The following is a 22,744-nucleotide window of genomic DNA, read 5'->3' as shown; positions in this document are numbered from 1 at the left end:
TTGGGACACCGAGTATCAAGCAAGGGAATCGAGGTGGACCGTGCAAAAGTTGACGTGATAGCAAAGCTGCCACCTCCCATTTCAGTCAAGGCAATCAGGAGCTTCCTTGGGCTTGCCGGTTTCTACCGGAGATTCATAAAAGACTTCTCAAAAATTGCCAACCCTCTCTGTATGTTGTTAGAAAAAGATCACTCTTTATTGTTTTCTGATGATTGTAGGGTAGCAATCGAGGAACTGAAGAAGAGACTAGTCACAACACCCATCATTGTCGCCCCCAACTGGGAGCAACCATTCGAACCCATGTGTGACGCCAGTGACTGTGTAGTGGGGGCAGTGGAAAGACAAGCTAATGCACCCAATCTACCATGTTAGTAAAATTCTAAGTGGAGCCCAACTGAACTACACTATGACTGAAAAGGAGATGCTGGATGTGGTGTTTGCTTTCGACAAGTTCAGATCATACCTGATTGGCTCTAAGGTCATTGTATATACTGATCATGCAGCTCTCAGGTACTTGATTGAGAAGAAGGAGTCTAAACTATGCCTAATTCGTTGGGTACTATTACTGCAAGAGTTCGACCTCAAAATCCGTGACCATAAGGGCATAGAAAACCAAGTCGCTGATCATCTATCACGACTTGAGGTAGCTGAAACTCAGTTGAGGTTGAGGATTTTCTGGAAACCTTTCCATACGAGCAGTTGCTCTCTATAAGCCTTGAGGAAGTGCCATGGTATGCAGACTTTGCAAATTACCTGGCAAGCGGTATAGTTCCCTATGACCCTTTTTCTGTACAAAAGAAAAAGTTTTATCGTGACTGCCGCATGTATTATTGGGATGAACCTTATCTGTTTCGAATATGTGTTGACAATATGATTCGGATGTGTGTCCCCGAGATAGAACAATCTTCTGTTTTGCAGGCATGTCACGCATCAGCGTATGGAGGGCATTTTGGATGAGTTAGGACGGCCGTGAAAGTGCTAGAGGCCGGGTTATACTGGCCAACAGCATTTAAGGATGCACACCAATAGGTAAAGGGCTGTAATGAATGTCAGCAAACTGGAAACATTTTCCATTGCCATGAGATGCCCATGAACCCAATCCAAGAGGTTGAAGTGTTCGATGTCTGGGGGATAGACTTCATGGGCCCCTTGTCAGCTCTTTTGGCAATAAGTACATACTTGTTGCGGTAGATTACGTGTCCAAATGGGTGGAAGCTGCTGCACTTCCAACCAATGATGCGAGAGTGGTGGTGGGATTTCTAAAGAAGTATATATTCACCCGTTTTGGGATACCGAAAGCTATTATTAGTGACAAAGGCACTCACTTCTACAATCGAGAGGTTGCTATCGAAGTATGATGTGCGTCACAAGGTGGCAACCCCATATCATCCCCAGACCAGTGGATGGGTTGAAGTGTCAAACAGAGAGATAAAGAGTATGCTAACGAAGACTGTCAACGCCATAAGAACTGACTGGGCAAAAAAGTTAGATGATGCACTCTGGGCCTATAGAACTGCTTTTAAAACACCGATTGGTATGTCACCATATAAGTTGGTGTTCGGGAAGGCCTGCCATTTGCCAGTGGAACTTGAACATAGAGCTTGGTAGGCACTGAAACAGCTAAATCTAGACATCGAGGCTGCGAGCACAACGAGAAACACAGAATTGCATGAGCTCGACAAGTTCAGACATCTTGCTTTTGAGAGCACAAGGTTGTACAAGGAAAGAATGAAGAGGTTGCATGACAAGAACATTGTGTAGCGAAATTTCAAGCCCGGAGATATGGTGTTGCTTTATAACTCACGATTAAGGCTATTTCCCAATAAACTTAGGTCACGATGGTCTGGACCATTTCGAGTGGTCAAAGTATTCCCTCCAGGTGCTGTAGAAATTGTCGCAGAGAAAGACTCTCATATATTTAGAGTCAATAGGCAAAGATTGAAACTATATGTGGGCATGAATGAACCAAAAGAAGTGTCGAAGATCCTCCTAACTGAACCTCAGAGGTCGAGCGAGCCTTAAATGTGCTTATCTGCGTCGTGCCGCGACGTTAAATCTGGCAATTATTGGGAGGCAACCCAATTGTTAACCTCACTAACCCATAATTATAGTTTAGGATTATTAGAATTTAGGAGTTATGAGACTTGATTGGGTAGGTACAAGCATGAACTGGACATAAAATAAGTACATAATAAAGTCGGGGTGCAACCTGGAAGCTAAATGTCGAAAATAAATCGAAATCTGTGAAAAATGGCCTACCGCACCGCATGGGGGGCCGTGCCATGCACCGCCAGGCCAAACGTGTCTGAGAGACCAAAATGTCAGGCCTCTGATAAATTACACTACCACACGGCATGGGGCGCCGTACCCTGCGCCGCGGTAGTACAGTTTTTAAAAAAATATATATTTTTTCAGCTTTTTTAAGAGCTGTTCAGCGCACCCCCAACCCCTTGTTCTTTTTTTTCTCTTTCACTCCAAACGCTACAACCCTTCCCCCAAATCCCCCATTCTCTTTTCTTCTCCAATTCCTCTCTCACACACACCTTCCATCCCTTCCATTCATCCTTAAGGTAAGTTCTCTATACCCTTCTCTTTTCTTGAGGTAATTTAGTGTAATGAGTAGTATAGTTTAATTTAAACTAATCCCTAGGTAGTGTATTGGTGCTATTTTTTTTCAATCTAATTGCTTATTTTGGCCATGATTGGTACTTAACTTGTTATTTCCCTTGTGCTTATACTTGTGGAAGATTTTTAGCATGTCTTGATGCCTATAAAAATAATTTATGGTAAAGTTATGTGGAGGTACCTTAAAAACCGAAAACTGGTGGTGTATTTGTGCAAATTTGGAGCACTTTGTGCCATTGTTATATTGTGGTGGTGGTAGGATGGTTGATTGGTATGGTTATGTAGTAGTATTGGAAGAATTAAAGTTGAAATTATGAGGTAACTTTGGTGGAGGCTATGTGTTTGATTAAATGCCTCAATGACCTTGAAAGTGACATTGTAGCTTAGTGGAGAATAATTGCTATGAGAAAATGTGTGCTTGGTGCTAATTGGAATATTCGATTCATGCTTTGTGCTTGTGTAGTGTGGTGTTGTATTTTGTGAAGTTTATTAGTAGTGCATTAGTATAACTTCTTTTATTTCTCTTCGTAGTTACTAGATTAGCTTCTTAATTTTGTATGTTTAACTAGTATAGTCCATGATTTTGTAGTTGTACTATTATGTTGGTGGTTTGGGGAGTGTTGATTGCTTGTGGAGCACTTCCATCGGTGTAGTCTGAGTCCCTCATATACATTTTACTTATGAACATGCCAATATCATAAGTGTGGTGTGGTTACCCCGTTTGGTCTTGTTTTGGGTTTTCGTGTTGTGGCTAATTTGTTCGTCTTGTGCAGGTATAATGTCTCGCCGCCCGAGCAAACGCTCTAACATTGGTTCATCTGAGGTTGCTTCTAGCAGCCATCGTAGTGGGAGACGGGCACCTCCCCCCACCCCAGTAGAGGAGGAAGAAGAGCGCATTGACCCTGATGCGGATGTGGTGCCAGCATGCAAATATGGTAGACGGGTTGTCCCTGCCCATGCTCGACACTGGTTTTAGACATTTGTCCCGTCAGTCAACCCGGATCCTGAGATTGCTATTGACGATAGGAAGTTGGCCCGTAAATATGGTGAAATTTACAACAAAATTCTGGCTTTGGGTTTAGACAATCTGTTCCGCTTAGGTGATAAGGTGAATGTGAACCTAGTCAAAGAAATTTATGCTAACTGGCAACCTGAACCCAGTCTGGATGCGGTTTACGAAGTGCGGGTAAGGGGTAAAGTGATTCCATTCTCCTCACGGGTGATCAATCGGATTATGAGATTCATAGAGCATTCCCACAAGCTCTTTCAGAGGTTTCTCCGTCGGCCATACTATTCGGCTATTCACTGCCTGTTATGTGGCGCTGACTCTTCTGCCGCATGGACACAAGATGCAAATGGATTCCACAAGGACATGGAGAAGGCAACATTCCAGAGGCCATCCAGGGTTATGTTGTGGTTGATTAATGCCAAGATCACGCCGACTGGAAGTGACACTGATGTACCCCGACTGAACGTGTGTTTGATCTATTCCCTATTGACTCAGATGTAGTTTGACCTTGGTAAAATCATGCTTGAGCATATGGATAAAGTGCGACCACTTGGGGCTCGCCGTCTACATTACCCGAGTATGATCACTCGATTGTTACGAGCACACCTTGTGGAGGAGGAGTACCACTATGATAGGACTATTCCAGTGTCGTACCCTATTAGGCCCTATGATTTTACATCGGTGATAGAACCCCTACTGCAGCTATTAATTCGGACTAGAAGATGGTCCGCGTTAAGGAGACACTACAACTACTGTTCGCTGACTTGAGCCTTCGGGCTGCTCGGGGGAGGCCAACTTGGAAGAGTTGCATAAGGATCACCCCATGTCTACTATCACTCAACAGTGGTTGGGGTTGGCGAGAGGAGGACAATTGCCACCCGATGAAGATGTGAACTCCATTCTCTCAGATGATGAGGAGTATTTGCGCACCTTCAAGGGTGCTGATGATTAGGCCTTGGGCCTTAGGGAGTCCCCTTTTCACTCTTGATTTTCTTATTTTGCATTGGGGACAATGCAATCTCTAAAGTGTGGGGGTGGGTGGGGTGGGTGGGGTGCTCCTATCTGATTGTATTTGTACTTTTCTTTGTTTTTCATTTGCCAATTGGTTTTGTTTGATTTGTTTCTTACTTTCTCAGACAATTGGTCTGTAAACTATAATTCTAAATTCTATCGGGCATTTAATAGTTAGTAATTAAGTATGTAGTTCGACTTTTCCCGACGATGGATTTCGTCGGCTGATTTCTTGAGGGAGATGAGTCAAAAAGAGAGAAAAAAAATTCATATATCTGAAAATCCAAAAATATGTCTTATTTTAGTTTTTTTTATTTTAGGTAGTGTAACAATTCCCCCTTGGTTTTTCTTTGTACCGCGGTTCTTTTCCAAGGGTTTTGCTTGAACCGAGTGTAGTTAAATCTTTTTATTTTTTTAGGAGTTAAGAATCTTTAGTTAGGAAGCTAAGTTGAAGGATCAATTTCCCTTGATTGCATATGCCTCGAGAGTGGTAAGGGCCTTAGTTGTGACACCTAGGCTCAATTCTTTTACTCTTAAATAAGTGTCGTAAATCGTATGATTAAAACTGTGCTTAACTGCTTTGACTAAGAGTGTCTTGATTAGTCCAAACCTGAGTGAGTTATGTGCCATGTGTGTGTAAGGTTTTATGTTATTCTATGCATTGCATTTGATGCTTAGAACTTGCCCAGTGTGTTTGCAAAGCGAAATAGTAGTTTCGTTCAGTCTTGGAAGTGATATAGGTATTTCTTTGTTGAGCCATATATACATATTTTACCCGCCTAATTGTGATGTATCGTAGTTAAACCCTTTGAGCCTATAATCCTATTTCTTTGGAAACCACATTTCAAGCCTTACCCAATTGTTTTAATTGATCATATATTTGAACCTTTTCACCTCTCATGAGCACTTGAATTGTTATAAACTTTGTAAAAATTAAAGTGTGGGATGGTTGGTTGGGCTTTTGTGTGGAACTAATGGAATAAGGAGAAAGATGCATTGTGTTGGAAAAAAAAAGTAAGAGCCACTTGAATTGAAAAAGAAAGAAAAGAAAAGAATATATATATATATATATATATATATATATATATATATATATATATATATATATATATTCTTTGATAGTGGTGGCTCCGGACGTAATTATGCTTAAAGATGTAGGGAGTTAATATAGATTGATGTGAAGGTGGAGTTTTGGTTTGACATAAGTGGGGTTTGAATGTTAAAGTATATGTATTAAAGTGCATAGGGAGGTGTAGTCACTCTTACATCTAAATGTATCATACCCGTCCTGCAGCCTACATTACAACCAATTAAAGTCCTACTTGATCCTAGATTGAATGAGCTCGATTAGTAGAGTAATACACTACGGGCAAGCCTATGGTGCATCTTTTGTGGCGTATGAATGTTATTTCTGAGAGTGAGTGAATTCTTTCTATCTTGAGTTCCTAAATATTCTTAAATTTTATTGTGTGGGACTACTCTCTTTTGTTGTGTGAGGGCACTTGATTCAGGAAGGAGAGGTAATGTCATTGACCTCTATGTTAGAGTAAGTGGGCGAGTGACTAATGCATGGTACTTTTGAGTCGAATCTTGAGGGTGAAATGTTATGATAAGGTGCTCTGTCTACTTTAATTATTCTTGGCATGTTGTATCGGGGAAGTTGTTTGATGAAAGGTTATCCCTAGGTGCAGTGTAGTTCAAATGCTCGAGGACGAGCAATTGTTTAAGTGTGGGGTGTTGATGTTAGTCTAGAAACCCGTGTTTTAGCCGTGGTATTACATTCCAATAATTGCATTTTACGTGCATTTGAGCTCAAATGATAGTGAATTACACTCAGTACGTGTTTTATGCCTTGCAGGAAGCGATCCGGAGCTCAAAAGTTAATTTGGAGCTAAATTGATCAATTTGGAGTTTTGAAGTCTGAGTAAAAGCCCAATACATTAAGTCGGGATCGTGTTCGGGAGTCGTGTACCAAATCTGGATGTTAAAAGAGGACGAAACAAGTTCACTCTGAGAAAATTACATTGTTGCGTCGCATGGGGCGCCGCAAGGTGCGGCGCAGTAGTGTAAAATGCTGCCTGAAGCAAAAAGAATAGGCTGCAGATAAAATGCACTAACACGCCGCATGGTGCGGCGCAGCCTGCGGTGTGGTTGTTCAACTTTTACAGAGTTAAGTCCTAGTTCGCAGGAAAGGGTTTTTTCGTGTGGGACCGACCCTATTTGGTATAAATACATGTAAAATGCCATTTTGAAGACTTTTGACATATCTTAGACCTAGGGAGGCTATTGCGGAAGGGAGAAAATGTTTGGAGCAATTTTCGGAGGAAATTGGCATCAAATTTTTCATTCCTTCATCTTTGCTTTGTAATTTAATTATGCAATTTATTTGGGCAATTATGAACACTATTATGAGTAGCTAAATATTTAGTCTAAGTTGATGGAACCTATTGAAGGTTAAACTTCTAGTTATGTTAATATAGTTTGTCTGGTTTAATCTCTATTTGTTAAACTATGTTCTTGTTGTAGTAAATTGATAGGATCCTCAATTAGCTGTGCCTATTTAGTATGCATAACTCGGGAGAGAGTGCATATTTAGGTAATAGTTTAACAACGCCACTCCCAAAGTATATGAGGGATCAATAACCGAGGGTTTAAAGGCGGGATTAGTGATAACGAAGCCTTGGGTGCAATCTAAAGTGAGTTGCAATAAACAAAGCCAGATAGCATAACTCGGGAGAGTGCGTCTAGTAAATTGTCATGATTACTCGGGAGAGATTTATGGTAATGAGAGTGATCATGATTGATAGAGACAATTAGGTGAATCTATGTGAAACATAACCAGAAGGGATTCCATCAATAGAGGAAATCATAACCTTAGATCCTTCTCTTAATTGTTTACAACTTAATCATAGTTAGTCTTTATTTACTTAATTGCAGTCCGTCATAGTTAGTAAAAATATCATCAATTGTTATTCAAAACATTTGGGAAGTTGATTACATAGAATTTAGTGAGTCTAATAAGAGTAATTGGTAGGTTAATTCCTTGTGGGTTCGACTCTGGGCGAAATATCATATTATATTTGTAACGTCCGCGTGTCCTTTTTATAAGGCATAGTTGGGCGTAATCAAGATGCCCGAGCCATGAAGACTCCCGACGTAGGGACGACTCACGAAGGGAATGATATTTTTCGGGAATGTTTTGGGGAGGGGGGGGGGTCAAAGATGGCCCTGACCCGGGCGCTTCATTTATTTTTGATGAGGCTCAACGTCTTCTGAAACAAGCAAGTATCACACCTCCTTTTTACCTACCCTGATAAGGGGCAAGGGAGTTTTTTCCAATTTAAAGTGACAAAATCGAAACAGGATTATTTTATTAAAAATTCAGAGTTGCCACTAGGGATAATTTATGGTGTCCCAAGTCACCAGTGTAAATCACGAATCGGGGAAAGATTGACTCTGTTTTACAATCCGCGAACACCAAATCCGGGTAAGAAATTCTGTTAACCCGGGAGAAGGTGTTAGGCATTTCCGGATTCTGTGGTTTTAGCACGGTCGCTCAAATATTATTATTAGCCTATTTATTTAATTTTAAAACATCTTTGAAACCTATGTACATTTTATTTCCTTTTAAAACCTCTTTTAGTAATTCAATTGTTATACAACTAATTATTGATTACACATTGGCAAATTATGTCACGCGAACTGTACCCACGATCCACAACGTGCTTATTTTATTTAAAAAGATTAAATTGTGGCCGGGTCACATAAATGTACCCCCGGGTTTTAAAAATTAAGCATCACAACTACGTCACGGGAACCGTACCAGTAGATATGATGATTCACTAATTAATGCACCTAAAACATTCTACAACTGTACATTCTCATCAGATTATACAATTATTAGCAGTGATACAAGTGATTATGGTACAACTATAATAAATCTCGATTGAATAACAACTAAGAGTCATATACATCATCACAAATATTTGATCTACTTATTATATTTGATACAATTCATCAAAATCAAGTTCCAACCGTCATGAGAGATTGGTTTGTAAAAGACTTATATGTATTACTTTGCAGGAAATCAATTTTTACGTAGAAATAGTGAATGGTTCTGTTTTCTTTATGTATAATTCTCACAGACAGCACAACTAATACTATGTAACTCCTAATAAGATAAACAATCTGATATCCAAAAAAAATACTTAAATCAACCGTCAAAACGAGAATCTCAAACTCTTCAAAGATATAAATGAATACCAATGAACACCAAAATAACAAGAGAAACAACTCATATCATTAATCAAACAAGATGAGAAGTGGACCTTGGAAGTTGAATCTGAAACTTTAATGCTTGTACTGCTTTGAAACTCACAAGCGACCAGATCGTGAACAAGACCTCAACGTCAAGTAACAAAAATGTTGTATTTTCTGGTACATCCTGGAACTACGATCCAAACCTCGACATCCGCCAGAACCAATGACGCTACTACCATAATGATGGAGATACTAGAACCACAGCCAAACGACAAACATGAAGGAATGCCAAAGAACCGATTCTAGCCAAACCCAGCACAAAAACGTCATAAAATCCAGAACCTGTTAGATATACACGCATCCAACATAGAAGTAAAGCACACAGGAACAATGGTGATGAAATAGTGGACTGTTTACTACTCGTTCATCGTTGACGATGTGACTCCGACAATACAAAGACAGTAGAGGGTGGAGGAAGGGAAATAAACAACGGTGATGGTGAGCTGGGGTGAGGTCGTTTGGTTTTGTTTGTCACGTCTGGAGCTCATTAATCCGACGAGCTGCTGGAGCTCATTTTTCCGTCGAGTTTCAGGCAGCCGTGGTTAGCTTTGTTTGCTTTTTTGTTGTTGGGTATTGCGGGATTTTCCGACGGGTTTGGTAGTGACTGGCGGGGCTGGTGAGGGGTGTGAGTAAAGAGGGTTATGGGGTCTATTGGTGTTTGTCGTCGATGAAGAGAGCAGGGGTCATTTTGAGAAGACGATGCGAGGGGAGGGGGGTGGTCTATCCGAAAATGGGGAGGTCCGATTTTTTTCTCCTCTCCCTTAGGCATTTTAGGTTAGCTCCTTTTTATAGGCTTAGGGTTTTAGGGTTACATTTATGTTAGGGGGTATGGGCCTAGAAATTATGGGCTTGGAAATTATGGGTTAGGTCCAAAAATTAGGCCTAAAAATGGATTGCTCGAGCCCAAGTTTTATTCTCTCATCGTAAACAAGACTAAAAATACGAACTTATTTACTAATTAATGCTATTTAAGTAAAATAGCTATTAAAATAAGACTAACCGTTAAAACAAAACTATTTTTGGTATTTTTCAAGATTAAAAATGACTACAAAATATTAATGAAACTATTTTTTGTAATTTTCATTTTCTTGTAATAAAATAAAGTAGAAGAGTCAAATTTAGTTGAAATAACGCTATTAGGCCTAAATTAAATATTTACATGCTATAATATAAAAAATCTTGGGGAGGGTCAAAAATCACATGTCTACAGCTGCCGCTTTTTGAATGGAAACGCGAAGAGTTTTCGGACAAAGAATGACTAGACAGATTTTTTGATCCGGCCCTTATTTAAGGAAACCAAAACTAAGAGAATAAGGGAATGTGACCGAGCCCTGGTATCTGAGCTGCCTACATATCCTTGGCTTTAAAGGAATCAGGCTACGTGTAGTTCAGAGGTAAGTGAGATGATGAAGTATACTGAGGTGGAGAGCTGGTTGAGGTGCCGTTCCGTCGAGGTTCCGATCCGCGGTCTTGATGTTACATCAAAAATCAAAACATGAAAAAGACTAGCTAAGCCTATCAACTACGAGTTACAAGATTCCTATCTATAAGCCTTCTGAAGCTTGATCTTGAGTCTTGAGTGGTTCTTCATGCAGACTTTAGATTTGAACCTTGACGATTGCTAGTTGCAGGTGCTAGTTCATCTTTCTTCAGCTTTTCGGATCGAGACCAGGCATGTAGTGCTTGTGACCTCGGCCACGTCTTGAGCAACCCACATATTTCATCAACTTCTGCATTTGGATTAACTTCTTGCCTTTCTCTTTTATTTTTTTCTTTATTGTGACTAACTTCTGTTGATCACCTCGGACTATTGACTCGCATTCTTGCCGCGAGCTTCTTTTGTTGCAGACTTGAATTGCATTCTAAAGTGAATTCTTTTATTCTCCAGGTAGACGTCTGATTGCCAATACTCGACCTGTCTTCCTTCGAAACATGTTGCTTTCCCTTTGTTCTCCAGGTGGGATCCTGATTACCAACACTTGCGTTGCTTTTCCTCAAAACTTGAACTGTTTTCCCTTTGTTCTCCAGGTAGGCTCCTAATTGCTGAACTTGAACTACTTCCTCTTGAGACTGCTTTTCCTTTGAACTATCTTCCCTTGCTGTCCAGGGGGTTGCCTGATTGCCGAACTTGATCCTCTTTCCTTTGAACTTATGCCGTTCTCCCTTTGTTTTCCAAGTGGGTGCCTGATTTCATCAAAACAAACAAAACAAACGAAATTTTCTGCCCCGGTTTGCACTAGGAATATTTGTGAGTTATTAGCAATATTATAAACCACTTATACTATTGATGCATTGATGAGAGTAAACTAATGACTAGTCCAGGATGTGCGTCTCCTATGAGTAAAACCAAAAACTTTGACTAGCAAATACGTCTGCTAAAAATAAAATATGGACGAACCAAACTAGGAAGTGCGTCTCCTAAGGGTAAAACTTGTATGAACCAAAACCAAGAAGTGCATCTACTAGGGGTAAACTCTCACTTTAGGAAGTGCATCTCCTAAAACAAAATATAACTGTAAAGGACCTGACTAAGAAGTGTGTCTCCCAATGGGTAGAACTTAACTGACTCAAACTAGGAAGTGTGTCTCCTACGATGGAACTCTCAATTTAGGAAGCGCATCTCCTAACACAAAATATAACTTGACAGACCCAGACTAAGAAGTGTGTTTCCTATGGGTGAAACTTCAATGGCTCAAGCTAGGAAGTGCATCTCCTAGGGGTGAAATCTTAATTTAGGAAGTGCGTCTCCTAACACAAAATATAACTTGACAGACCCAGACTAGGAAATGCGTCTCCTAGGGGTGAAACATCAATGACTCAAACTAGGAAGTGCGTCTCCTATGAATGAACTTAAATGAACCAAACTAGGAAGTACGTCTCCTAGGGGAAGAATGTCAACTTAGGAAGTGCGTCTCCTGAAAGTGTATCCTAAAAAACCCAGACTAGGAAGTGCATCTCCTAAGGGTAAAATTTTAATGTTTAGTACTAGGAGTTGCATATCCTAGGGGAAAGCTCAATGTAGGAAGTGCGTCTCCAAAAACAAAAATATAACCTGAAAAACCCAGACTAGGAAGTGCGTCTCCTAGGGGTGAAACTTCAATGGCTCAAACTAGGAAGTGCGTCTCCTATGAATGAACTCTCAGTTTAGGAAATGCGTCTCCTAAAGGTGTAGCTTCAATGACTCAAACTAGAAAGTGTGTTTCCTATGAATGAACTCTCAATTTAGGAAGTGCATCTCCTATGAATGAACTTAAATGAACCAAACTAGGAAGTGCATCTCCTAGGGGAAGAATGTCAACTTAGGAAGTGCGTCTCCTGAATGTGTATCCTGAAAAACCCAGACTAGGAAGTGCGTCTCCTAAGGGTAAAATTTTAATGCTTAGAACCAGGAATTGCGTCTCCTAGAGGAAAGCTCAATGTAGGAAGTGCGTCTCCTAAAATAAAAATATAACCTGAAAAACCCAGACTAGGAAGTGTGTCCCCTAGGGGTGAAACTTCAATGGCTTAAACTAGGAAGTGCATCTCCTATGAATGAATTTAAATGACCAAAGCTAGGAAGTGCGTCTCCTAACATGTATAATCTGAAAGATCCCTGCTAGGAAGTGCGTGTCCTCACGGGTAAAATTTCAATGACTCCAACTAGGACGTGCGTCTCCTAGGGGTGAACTTAAATGCCCAAGACTAGGAAGTGCGTTTCCTAGGGGTAAAAACTTCAGTGACTAAAACTCATATGATCCTAACTAGGAAGTGCGTCTCCTAAGGGTAAAATCTCAATTTAAGAAGTGCATCTCCTACAACAAAATATAACTTGAACACCCAGATTAGGAAAGGCTTTTCCTAGTGGTGATGTGCGATCTTCTCAATAGCCTTTGCGTAAGAAAAATTGGGCATTACACCTGAAAATTTCAACCTTCCAAGCTTTAATATGAACATAGCTTCCGCCCCTATTTCAGACAAAGAAAACTTGTGAGTTTAAACATGGTGGTTGGTTTGTGGCCTTGACTTTGCGACGATTACTCCTTCACTTGCCATGATAACTTTGATTTCACCTTGAAAGACATTGCTTGCTTATTGATTAACCAATATCTCTGTCACCCTTATCACAGATATATCTTTGATTCGTTCACCCAACATCCTCTATTTGTTGCATTGCTCATGAACTGACATTTACTAGACCTTTGTGTTTCATATGAATCCCAAAGCACTTCAATTGCCACCCATTCAGTGTGTATGCTGTTCTTTCTTGACTTAAACCACTGGTCTTGGCCTTGAGGTCTATTGCCCCTTCACTTGCCATGATAACTTTGATTTCTGCTTGGAAGACCTTGCTTGTCGTTGGTTAACCACTTTCTCTGTCAACCTCATCACAGAGAATACCTTTGATACGTTCACCCAACATCCTCTATCTGTTGCATTGTTCATGAATTGATATATACCAAACCTTTGTATTTCACATGAATCCCAAAGCGTATTGATTGTTAACAAATCAGTGCGCACGTTGTTCTTTCCTGACTTATGCCACTTTGATGTGCTAGCCAAATTTTGTTTTGTACAATTGGAAAGTTGGTAGTAAATGTTGAAGTCATTTCTCACTTGTTCTAACCAAATAGACTCATGAAAGGGAAGTAAACAAAACAAAAGGAACAGAGTAAGGACAATGGAAAGAGATGATTCCTAACAAGAAAACTAAATACTTATCAGATGTGGATACCAACTCTAATGACCGTAACATGCACCTTTAGATTAAATGGCCTAATCTTCCAAGCAAGTCCGATGTTCAACTTTTATTGTACCTCTTCGCCGTGAAACTGAGCTTCAATGCTCCGATTTTCCAATCTGATTCATGATCCTTACTCGACTTGTAGTTCCCAAAGGGTTTTCACCATCAAGCCTCTCTCATTTTATTCTTTCTCTCAACTTACCGTCGCCTTATGGTGCCTGTGAAGGTTTTCACCGATAAGACTCTCTCATTTTTGTTTTCCTTGTGTAGCACGGAGTGCTGCCCCTAGTGCGAATTATACCTCTTTCTCGCTTGACTTGGCATTCTCAAGTATTAGTAGAAGGTCTTTCTTTGGATCGTAATGTAGGCTTTTGGATAGGGTTAGAAAGAAAGGATATCAAAAGGCTCAAAACAACTTGAATGAGTTCAAAATTACAACTCTTGGAATCCGATTTCTTACAACAATCACAACTTTCTGCCTCAGTTTCTTTGCTTGGGACTTTTGAATTTTTATTTTGATGGGACCGAACCGTGAGGCTGCCTACGTATCCTTAAAAGGAATCAGGTCGAACGTAGTTCATGACATAGGAATTGCTTCATTTTTGTACTTTTATCTCTCTTTTTTTTTCTTTTTTTCCTTTTCTTTTATTTTCTTTACTCTTTTCCATTTTCTTTCTCTTTTTCTCTTCTTTTTTTTTCTCTTTTCTCTCCCTTTTTTCTGTATCATATTTCTAAACTCTGCTTCTAATTCCAAAAGAAGGATATGAAAGAAAATAAATAAGGCTCAAAGGAGTGATAAAATATAAAGTGTTTAGAGAGCAGAATAAAATGTCTTCGTCATTCTAATCTTCAAAGCATGCCAAACACAAACAACACAACTAAACAAACCAAAAAATCATACGTAATATCTTTTGACTGCATCAAAATCGATAGCCATATCCACCTATTTGCCTTCTACATTTGTTAAATACAAAGCACCATTGGACAACACTCTTGTTACCACGAACGACCCCTGCCAATTTGGGGAAAACTTGCCTTTAGCTTCAACTCGATGCGGAATGATGCATTTCAATAAGTTTTCTTTATGTTCTATTTGCCCCAGTTTCACACAATTCAGGCTTGAAGTGATCTCAAAATTCCTTTACTTATTTCCCTCAAATGTCCCTATCATCTTCAAAATTATTTCATTTCCTCATGATTAAACTAACTTTAAGACCAGGCTTGGAATTATGCGTGCATGTCATGTCACTAGAGCCAGTCATAAAGGAACTATAAAAGAAAAGAGAACTAAACAAAAAATGACTAGAAATAACAGAAAACAGAAAATTACATTAGACAGATGGTGAAAGAGTTTGAACAACAAAACAAGTAAAATAAACTGGGGTTACAACCTTGGAACAAACCTAGACAACACTAAACGAGTTACTACGAAAAAACAAACTAGGCAAAATAAAAGGATAGAAGGGTTTGAATTACAAGATAATATCCGGATTATAACCCTAAAAATAACCCGGACAACAGAAATGACAACAAAATAAACCACCAAGACTCCACTCCAGCTAGCCAAGAGTTGGAGCATCTTTCCAATTACCAAGCACGACATCTTAGCCACTGGGTTCCATATCAATATTGCCAAAACCATTAACAACTTCAATATCATTAACTTCAGTCGGCAAGTTTCCAAGAGGATTCGCATGCTCCCTATCACTGTCATTGATCACAATTACCCCTTCTTGAATCATTCTTTCTATTTCTTTTTTCAAAGAACAACAATCTTTAATGCTATGCCCTTAGACATTAGAGTGGTACATGTATCGTACAGTAGGATCAAAGCCTTTTGCATATGGGTCTGGAGTATAGCCGAGGAGCGTCTCAATTAGGCCAGAATGCTTTAACTTTTCAAACAAGCTTGTGTAGGACTCCCTAATTTGTGTGAAACTATTTCTTTGCCTTTGTTCTCTTCCCTTCCCCTATTTCCTAGGGTTGTTGGGTGCTCGAAAATGTTGTGAAGGCAAGAATACATTATGCGGTGCTGGTGCTTGCCATAGGAAGCGACCTGGTGGTTGGACAGATGACCAGACATTGTTCGGAGGATAATACTAAGGTGGATTATGTGGAGCTCGGGGATAGGTTTGGGGTTGGAGTTGAGGCTGGGTATGTTGGTGAGGCGGGCCCTTTGGTCCATGTCGTGACTCTGAAACAACCATGGCAACATCATCGTGTTCCTTCTGACCCAGCAAGCTTCATGTGTCGTTCTGAATTGCTTGTGTTGTTGCTTTTAAAGCAGAATAGCTCATGATCTTGCTCTACTTCAACCCATCTTCTACCATTTCTCCCATTTTTATGACATCATTAAAAGGCCTACCCACAACCGTGATCAAATGCCCAAAGTAAGTTGGCTCTTGAGCTTGGAGAAAGTACTCGACCATCTTTTTTTCTTCCATCGGGGGACTGACTCTGGCAGTTTGCTCTCTCCATCTGAGCCCGTATTCCCTAAAGCTTTCATTAGGCTTCTTTTCCATCTTGGTGAGGGACATGCGATCCGGGACAATTTCTATATTGTACTGAAAGTGCTTGGCAAAGGCCTAAGCCATATCATCCCACGTGTACCACCTGCTAGCATCTTGGCGGGTGTACCACTCCAGAGTTGCCCCACTCAGACTTTGACTGAAATACGCCATCAATAATTTGTCTTTCCCACCGGCGCCTCTCATCTTACTGTAGTAGCCTCTCAAATGAGCCACGGGATCTCCATGTCTGTCATATAAATCAAACTTTGGCATCTTAATCCTCAGGAAACAAACACAAGTCATTGTAAGCCACACTCATCTGGCTCTATATCCCTTGCATGTGTTTTTAATGGCTGCTCTAGGATTTTCTCCTTCATGGATATCTCATCTCGCTCCACTATCTTAGCAGGATTTTTAGTTTCACCGGGAGGCTCAAAATGAGGAATGTGAGAATATGGATCCGATACTTTAAAAGTTGGTTCTGGAGCACAATGTTGGGCATCGAGGACTTTGAACACGGTCTGGTTAGAGGATCGAGGAAAAATAGCTGGTGGAGGAGCTGCAAGAGCATGAGTGGCCAAAGGAGTGGGATATGAGATGGTTTTGGCGGGTAGAGTGTGAAAAGGTCGTGGGGAGATATCAACAGCAGTGGGAATTTGGATTTGTGATAGTGGTGGGATAGTTGCAGGGTTTTCAGTATAGTTAGTGGGGAATGAAGGTGGAGGATGCCCTTGATCCAAGACTGATACATTTCTGTCATCTGTTGTTTCACCCTTTGGACCTCCTCTTTTAATTCAGACTCCGACTCCTCAAACTCCCTTGACGGGTCAACAACTCTTGTGCCCAAGTTTTTGCTAGCCATGGCTACCTTGCCCTTTGACCTTATGTTGTATGGACGAGTTACCTTAAGAACCACAAACCAACCACCCTTCTGCTATAATGAGGAGAACAAAAAGGAACAAAATGAAGTCATCATGTTAGCGTTAGGGCATTTAACAGCTAAAAATATCATATTACGTGCAATGCACCTAGGAACAATTAACGGTTCAAGAATGACTTCAAGGGTCACAAGGTCACTTGGAATCGTCTCAATTTGTCCATTTGAATCTTCTCATTTCTTTCTTTTCTAGCATTTCTTGGCTTGCTCATTTTCGTTCTTCTTCTTTTTTCTCCTAGTTATCACTCTTTTCTTTCCTCTCATTTCTCACATCCCATAATTTCATTTCTCTTTTTTCTTCTTTTTTTTTTCTTTTTTTAATAAAAAGAAAAATGATTCGATCGAACCCTATATAAGTTGCCTACGTATCATGACACCACATAAATCAGATCTTTGCGTAGTTTGGGAAGATCGGGAATAAAATAAATAAACTGACGTTCTCTTTTTTTTTTACTTTTTTTTTTCTTTTCTTTTTTACCTTAATGACTACTCTAATGAGTAAAGAGAAATAAAAGAAGCAAATCTTTTTTTTGAATTTTCTAGACTTAATGTCCTATAGCCTATTCTAAACTCAAGCTTAACAAGCATATTTTTTTCTTTCTTTTCTTTTTGAAACAAACACTCTATGGGAAATTATTAAGGAAAAAACCCTAGAATAGAAAAATATTTTTTGATTCTTCTTTTGTTTTTGGAAGAAAATCTAAAGAATAAATTAAATAAAAATATTTTGAATTTTTGTTTGATATCCTGAAAGAAAGATTTTGAACTAAGAAATGAAAAAGATAAAAAATGTTTTTGGATTTCAGTTTTTGATTACCTGAGGAAGAAACTTTAAAGATAAACAAAAGATAAAGGATGTTTTTTTTTCTTCTATGTACAATATCCTAAAGTTCTAATGAAAATAAAAAGAATTTTTTTTTCATTTTTCATTAATTTCCAAAAGAAGCACCTCAAAAGAAAATCTTTTTGGATTTTTGGAACTAAATCTTAAAGAAAACATTTTAAGAGGTACTAAAAGAAAATGTCCTTTTTTTTGAATTTTTAGTCTTAAATATACAAGCAATTTTTATTTTGAGTTATAGATATTAATTTCCTAAGGAAAACCACCTCAAAGGAATTATTTTTTTCATTTCTAGAATTAGTATTCTAAAGAAAACTTCCAACGGAAATATTAAACGCAAAATCTTTTTTTTTTTGAATTTTTGATTTATAACACACTTTTTCAAATGCGAAACAGAAAGTACAATAATAAAAAAACTCGATATTACCATACAAAACTAGAAGGTAAAAGACGCCATAAAAGAAAAACAGACTCAAAACATAAAAAAGAAAACAAAATCTCTTTTAATCCACTCCTGAATGAGCGATCTTGACTAGATGGTCCTGGGCTCTGTCATGCTCAAACTCTGGTAAGTAAATCCACACCTGTATGAGAAAATTAAGACCAAATAAAGTTAAAGACCTAGAACGCTATGTGAGACAATAACCCTTCCTGTTGGACACATGCAAGACATGATTGAGGCTATTTTTGCAAAATGGCTTATGCAACCTAAAGATGGCTAGGAGTGCAAAATTTGGCTAAGACCCCGCAAAGCCAAGAATCTAAGATTTACTAGGAAGACCGGACCCTATGTGGGTTGCCTACATATCGCGACCCGAAAGACGAGAATCAGGTATGCGTTGTTCGGGCAGATTGGATACGGGCGAGAATTAAAAAATAACTAATTTAGAGAAAAATATGTTTTTTGTCTTTTTTTTTTTGAAAAATGATGAAACATGTAAACTCTTTTTGGATTTTCTTTTCCTCTTTTTTTGATTTTTGATTTTCGGAAAATGATAAAAAATTACAAAATCTTTTTGAACTTTTCATTTTTTTGTCTTTTTCTTAACAAAAATGTGACAGAAAATATGATTGGGTCTTACTTGCTTTGTTTTTACACTTCACCCTCTTTTTTTTTCTTTTTCTTTTTTTGCCCTCAACTATTATTGGTCCGCCAAATGACCCTTTTACCCTTGAATATTGCAACATTTAGCACATAGGAAGCATCAGGACGGTCTTTTATTATTTGGGCACACCTGTCCTAGATGGACCCAACCCCTGTGTTGAGTCCCCAAAGTCAGATGCACGTGATGCAAACAAACGTTCCTACTAGGGATCTGACATGAGGCTGAGTTATTCTAAGTTCAAAACATGGGTATGTTGTTCTAGACTTGTGTACCCGAGCGAACAACTCAAAACGGGGGGGGGGGGGGGGGGGGGGGGGCTACGTACCGGGAACCAAAAGGCCATCCGACTTTGTAACTTGTCCGAGCCTCTTCCTAATTTAAGGTATGACACTAACAAAAGAGGAGTCACGCCAGCGTGCACATCCCCGAAGACGAGAAGAGAAGGGTTTCATAGCAGTTTATATACAGTTCAGATAATATCAAAGCGGTAAAAAGCGACATTTAGCACATTAGGACCAAACATGTAATAAAACCATATAATAAATAAAGCCAAATATAACAATTATTCTAAGCTCGAATAAATAAGAGATTCTGGGTTCTTGTACCCAGCAGAGTCACCAAAGCTGTCACACCTCCTTTTTACCGACCCCGGGAAGGGGCAAGGGAATTTTTTCCAATTTAAAGTGACAATATAGAAATGGGATTATTTTATTAAAAATTCAGAGTCACCACTTGGGATAATTTATGGTGTCCCAAGTCACAGTTTAAATCCTGAATCGAGGAAAGATTGACTCTGTTTTACAGTCCGCGAACACAGAAATCCGGGTAAGGAATTCTGTTAACCCAGGAGAAGGTGTTAGGCATTCCCGGGTTCCGTGATTTTAGCACGGTCGCTCAACTGTTATTATTGGCCTATTTATTTGATTTTAAAACATCTTTGAAATCTATGTGCATTTTATTTCCTTTTAAAATCGCTTTTAATAATCCAATTGTTATACAACTAATTACTGATTACACATTTGCAAATTATGTCACGGAAACCGTACGCACGATCCACAACATGCTTATTTTATTTAAAAAGATTAAATTATGGCCGGGTCACATAAATGTACCCCCGGGGTTTTAAAAATTAAGCATCACAACCACGTCACGGGAACCGCACCCGTAGATATGATGATTCGCTAATTAATGCACCTAAAACATGCTACAACTATACACTCTCATCATATTATACACTCATTGGAAGTGATACAAGTGATTATGGTACAACTATAATAACTTTCGATTGAATAACAACTAAGAGTCATATACATCATCACAAATATTTGAACTACTTATTATATTTGATACAATTCATCAAAATCAAGTTCCAGCAATCATGAGAGATTGGTTTGTAAAAGACTTATATGTATTACTTTGCAAGAAATCAATTTTTACGTAGAAATAGTGAATGGTTTTGTTTTCCTGATGTAGAATTCTCACAGCCAGCACAACTAATACTATGTAACTCCTAATAAAATAAGCAATCTGATATCCAAAAAAAATACTTAAATCAACCATCAAAACGAGAATCTCAAACTATTCAAAGATATAAATGAATACCAATGAACACCAAAATAACAAGAGAAATGACTCATATCATTAATCAAACAAGATGAGAAGTGGACCTTGGAAGTTGAATCTAAAACTTTAATGCTTGGACTGCTTTAAAATTCACAAGCAACAAGATCACGAACAAGACCTCGACGGAACTACGATTAAAACCTCTACACCCGCCGGAACCAACGACTCTACTACCATCACGATGGAGATACTAGAACCACAGCCAAACAACACACGCGAAGGAATGCCAAAGAACTGATTCTAGCTAAAGTCATCACAAAAACGTCACAAAATCCAGAACCTGTTAGATATACACCCATCCGACATAGAAGTAAAGCACACGGGAACAACAGTGATGAAACAGTGGATTGTTTACTACTTGTTCATCGTCGATAATGCGACTCCTACAATACAAAGACAGTAGAGGGTGGAGGAAGGGAAGAAACAACAGCGATAATGAGCTGGGGTGAGGTCGTTTGGTACTGTTTGTCACGTCTGGAGCTCGTTAATCCAACGAGCTGCTGGAGCTCGTTTTTCCGGCGAGTTTCAAGCAGTCGTGGTCAGCTTTGTTTGCTTTTTTGTTGTTGGGTGTTGCCAGATTTTTCGGCAGGTTTGGTAGTGACTGGCGGGGCTGGTGAGGGGTGTGAGTGAAGAGGGTTATGGGGTCTCTTGGTGTTTGTCGTCGATGAAGAGAACATGGGTCATTTTGAGAAGATGATACGGGGGGGGGGGTCTCTTTGTATTGCGGCGCTTAAGATCTTTTTTTGAATTCGATTCCCCTTAGGCATTTTAGGTTATCTCCTTTTTATAGGTTTAGGGTTTGAGAAATATGGGTTAGGTCCAAAAATTAGGCCTAAAAATGGGTTGCTGGAGCCCAAGTTTTATTCTCTCACTGTAAACAAGACTAAAAATATGACCTTATTTACTAATTAATCCTATTTAAGTAAAATAGTTATTAAAATAAGATTGACCGTTAAAACAAAACTATTTTTGGTATTTTTCAAGATTAAAAATGACTACAAAATATTAATGGAACTATTTTTTTGTAATTTTCATTTTCATGTAATAAAATAAAGTAGAAGAGTCAAAATTAGTTGAAATAACGCTATTAGGCCTAAATTAAATATTTACATGCTAAAACATAAAAAATCTTGGGGAGGGTCAAAAATCACATGTCTACAGCAAGTTTCTGCCTTCATAATTATGTTCGTGCTTTATTCTTGTTTTTCTGAGTCTGACTTCTTTTCTTTGTGTGAAGGCTGTGACGCTCCATCGACAAGCGTTTTCTAAATCTCAAGCTGAGCCTGCCCGATGCGAGGCTGAAATCAAGAAGCTCGTAGAAGATAGGGACAACCTCAAACTCCTCTATGTTCAAAAAAAGGAGGAGATCAGGGACCTTCGAGCCGATCTGATGAAGGCTCATTGAGAATATACTGAGCTCATTGAACAGGTAATGAAACTTCTTGGGAGTTGGTTATGTGTCTATTTGACTTAGTGACTAACTCTTCGACTTTGCAGGGCCAGAAGGAGGGAGAATTGGTAGAGTAGTGATGTTTTATACTTCAATACCACACAAGAGGGGAGTGATTTGTGTGATGACCGATTTTTTGCTTAAACTGATTATGGAAGGACCTAGTTCTTCTATGTGTTCCTTCTACTACTGTTGCGGAATAATAAATGTAGAAAGTAAATAATACAAGTATTTTTACGTGGAAAACACCTGGCTCAAAAGGTGAAAAAACCACGACCTACTACTCAGTAGGATTTTCCCCAACACTTCACTAAATCAGTGAGCTAAAACAGCATTTACAAAACTCTTTGTAAACTTAAGAATTACCCCTAATCCCGTTGTAGAAACCAGCCTCTAACTATTGCGACAACTTCAAGTTAACTCTAACTTAAATACCCAAAATACCTATTATAATTGTTTCTAAATAAAGCTGAAATGTATAATATGAAAACACCTACTACAATTGATCTAGAAATAAAGAAAAACACATAAAACTCTTTATGGACTTGGTTCTTCAATCTGGTTTATGTAGCTTCAGGTTTGCACACTTGAA

This window comes from Nicotiana tabacum, chromosome 21, assembly GCF_000715075.1.
Source record: "Nicotiana tabacum cultivar K326 chromosome 21, ASM71507v2, whole genome shotgun sequence".
Lineage (NCBI taxonomy): Eukaryota > Viridiplantae > Streptophyta > Magnoliopsida > Solanales > Solanaceae > Nicotiana > Nicotiana tabacum.
The sequence above is the reverse complement of the archived record's forward strand: the minus strand, read 5'-3'. Positions refer to the sequence as shown.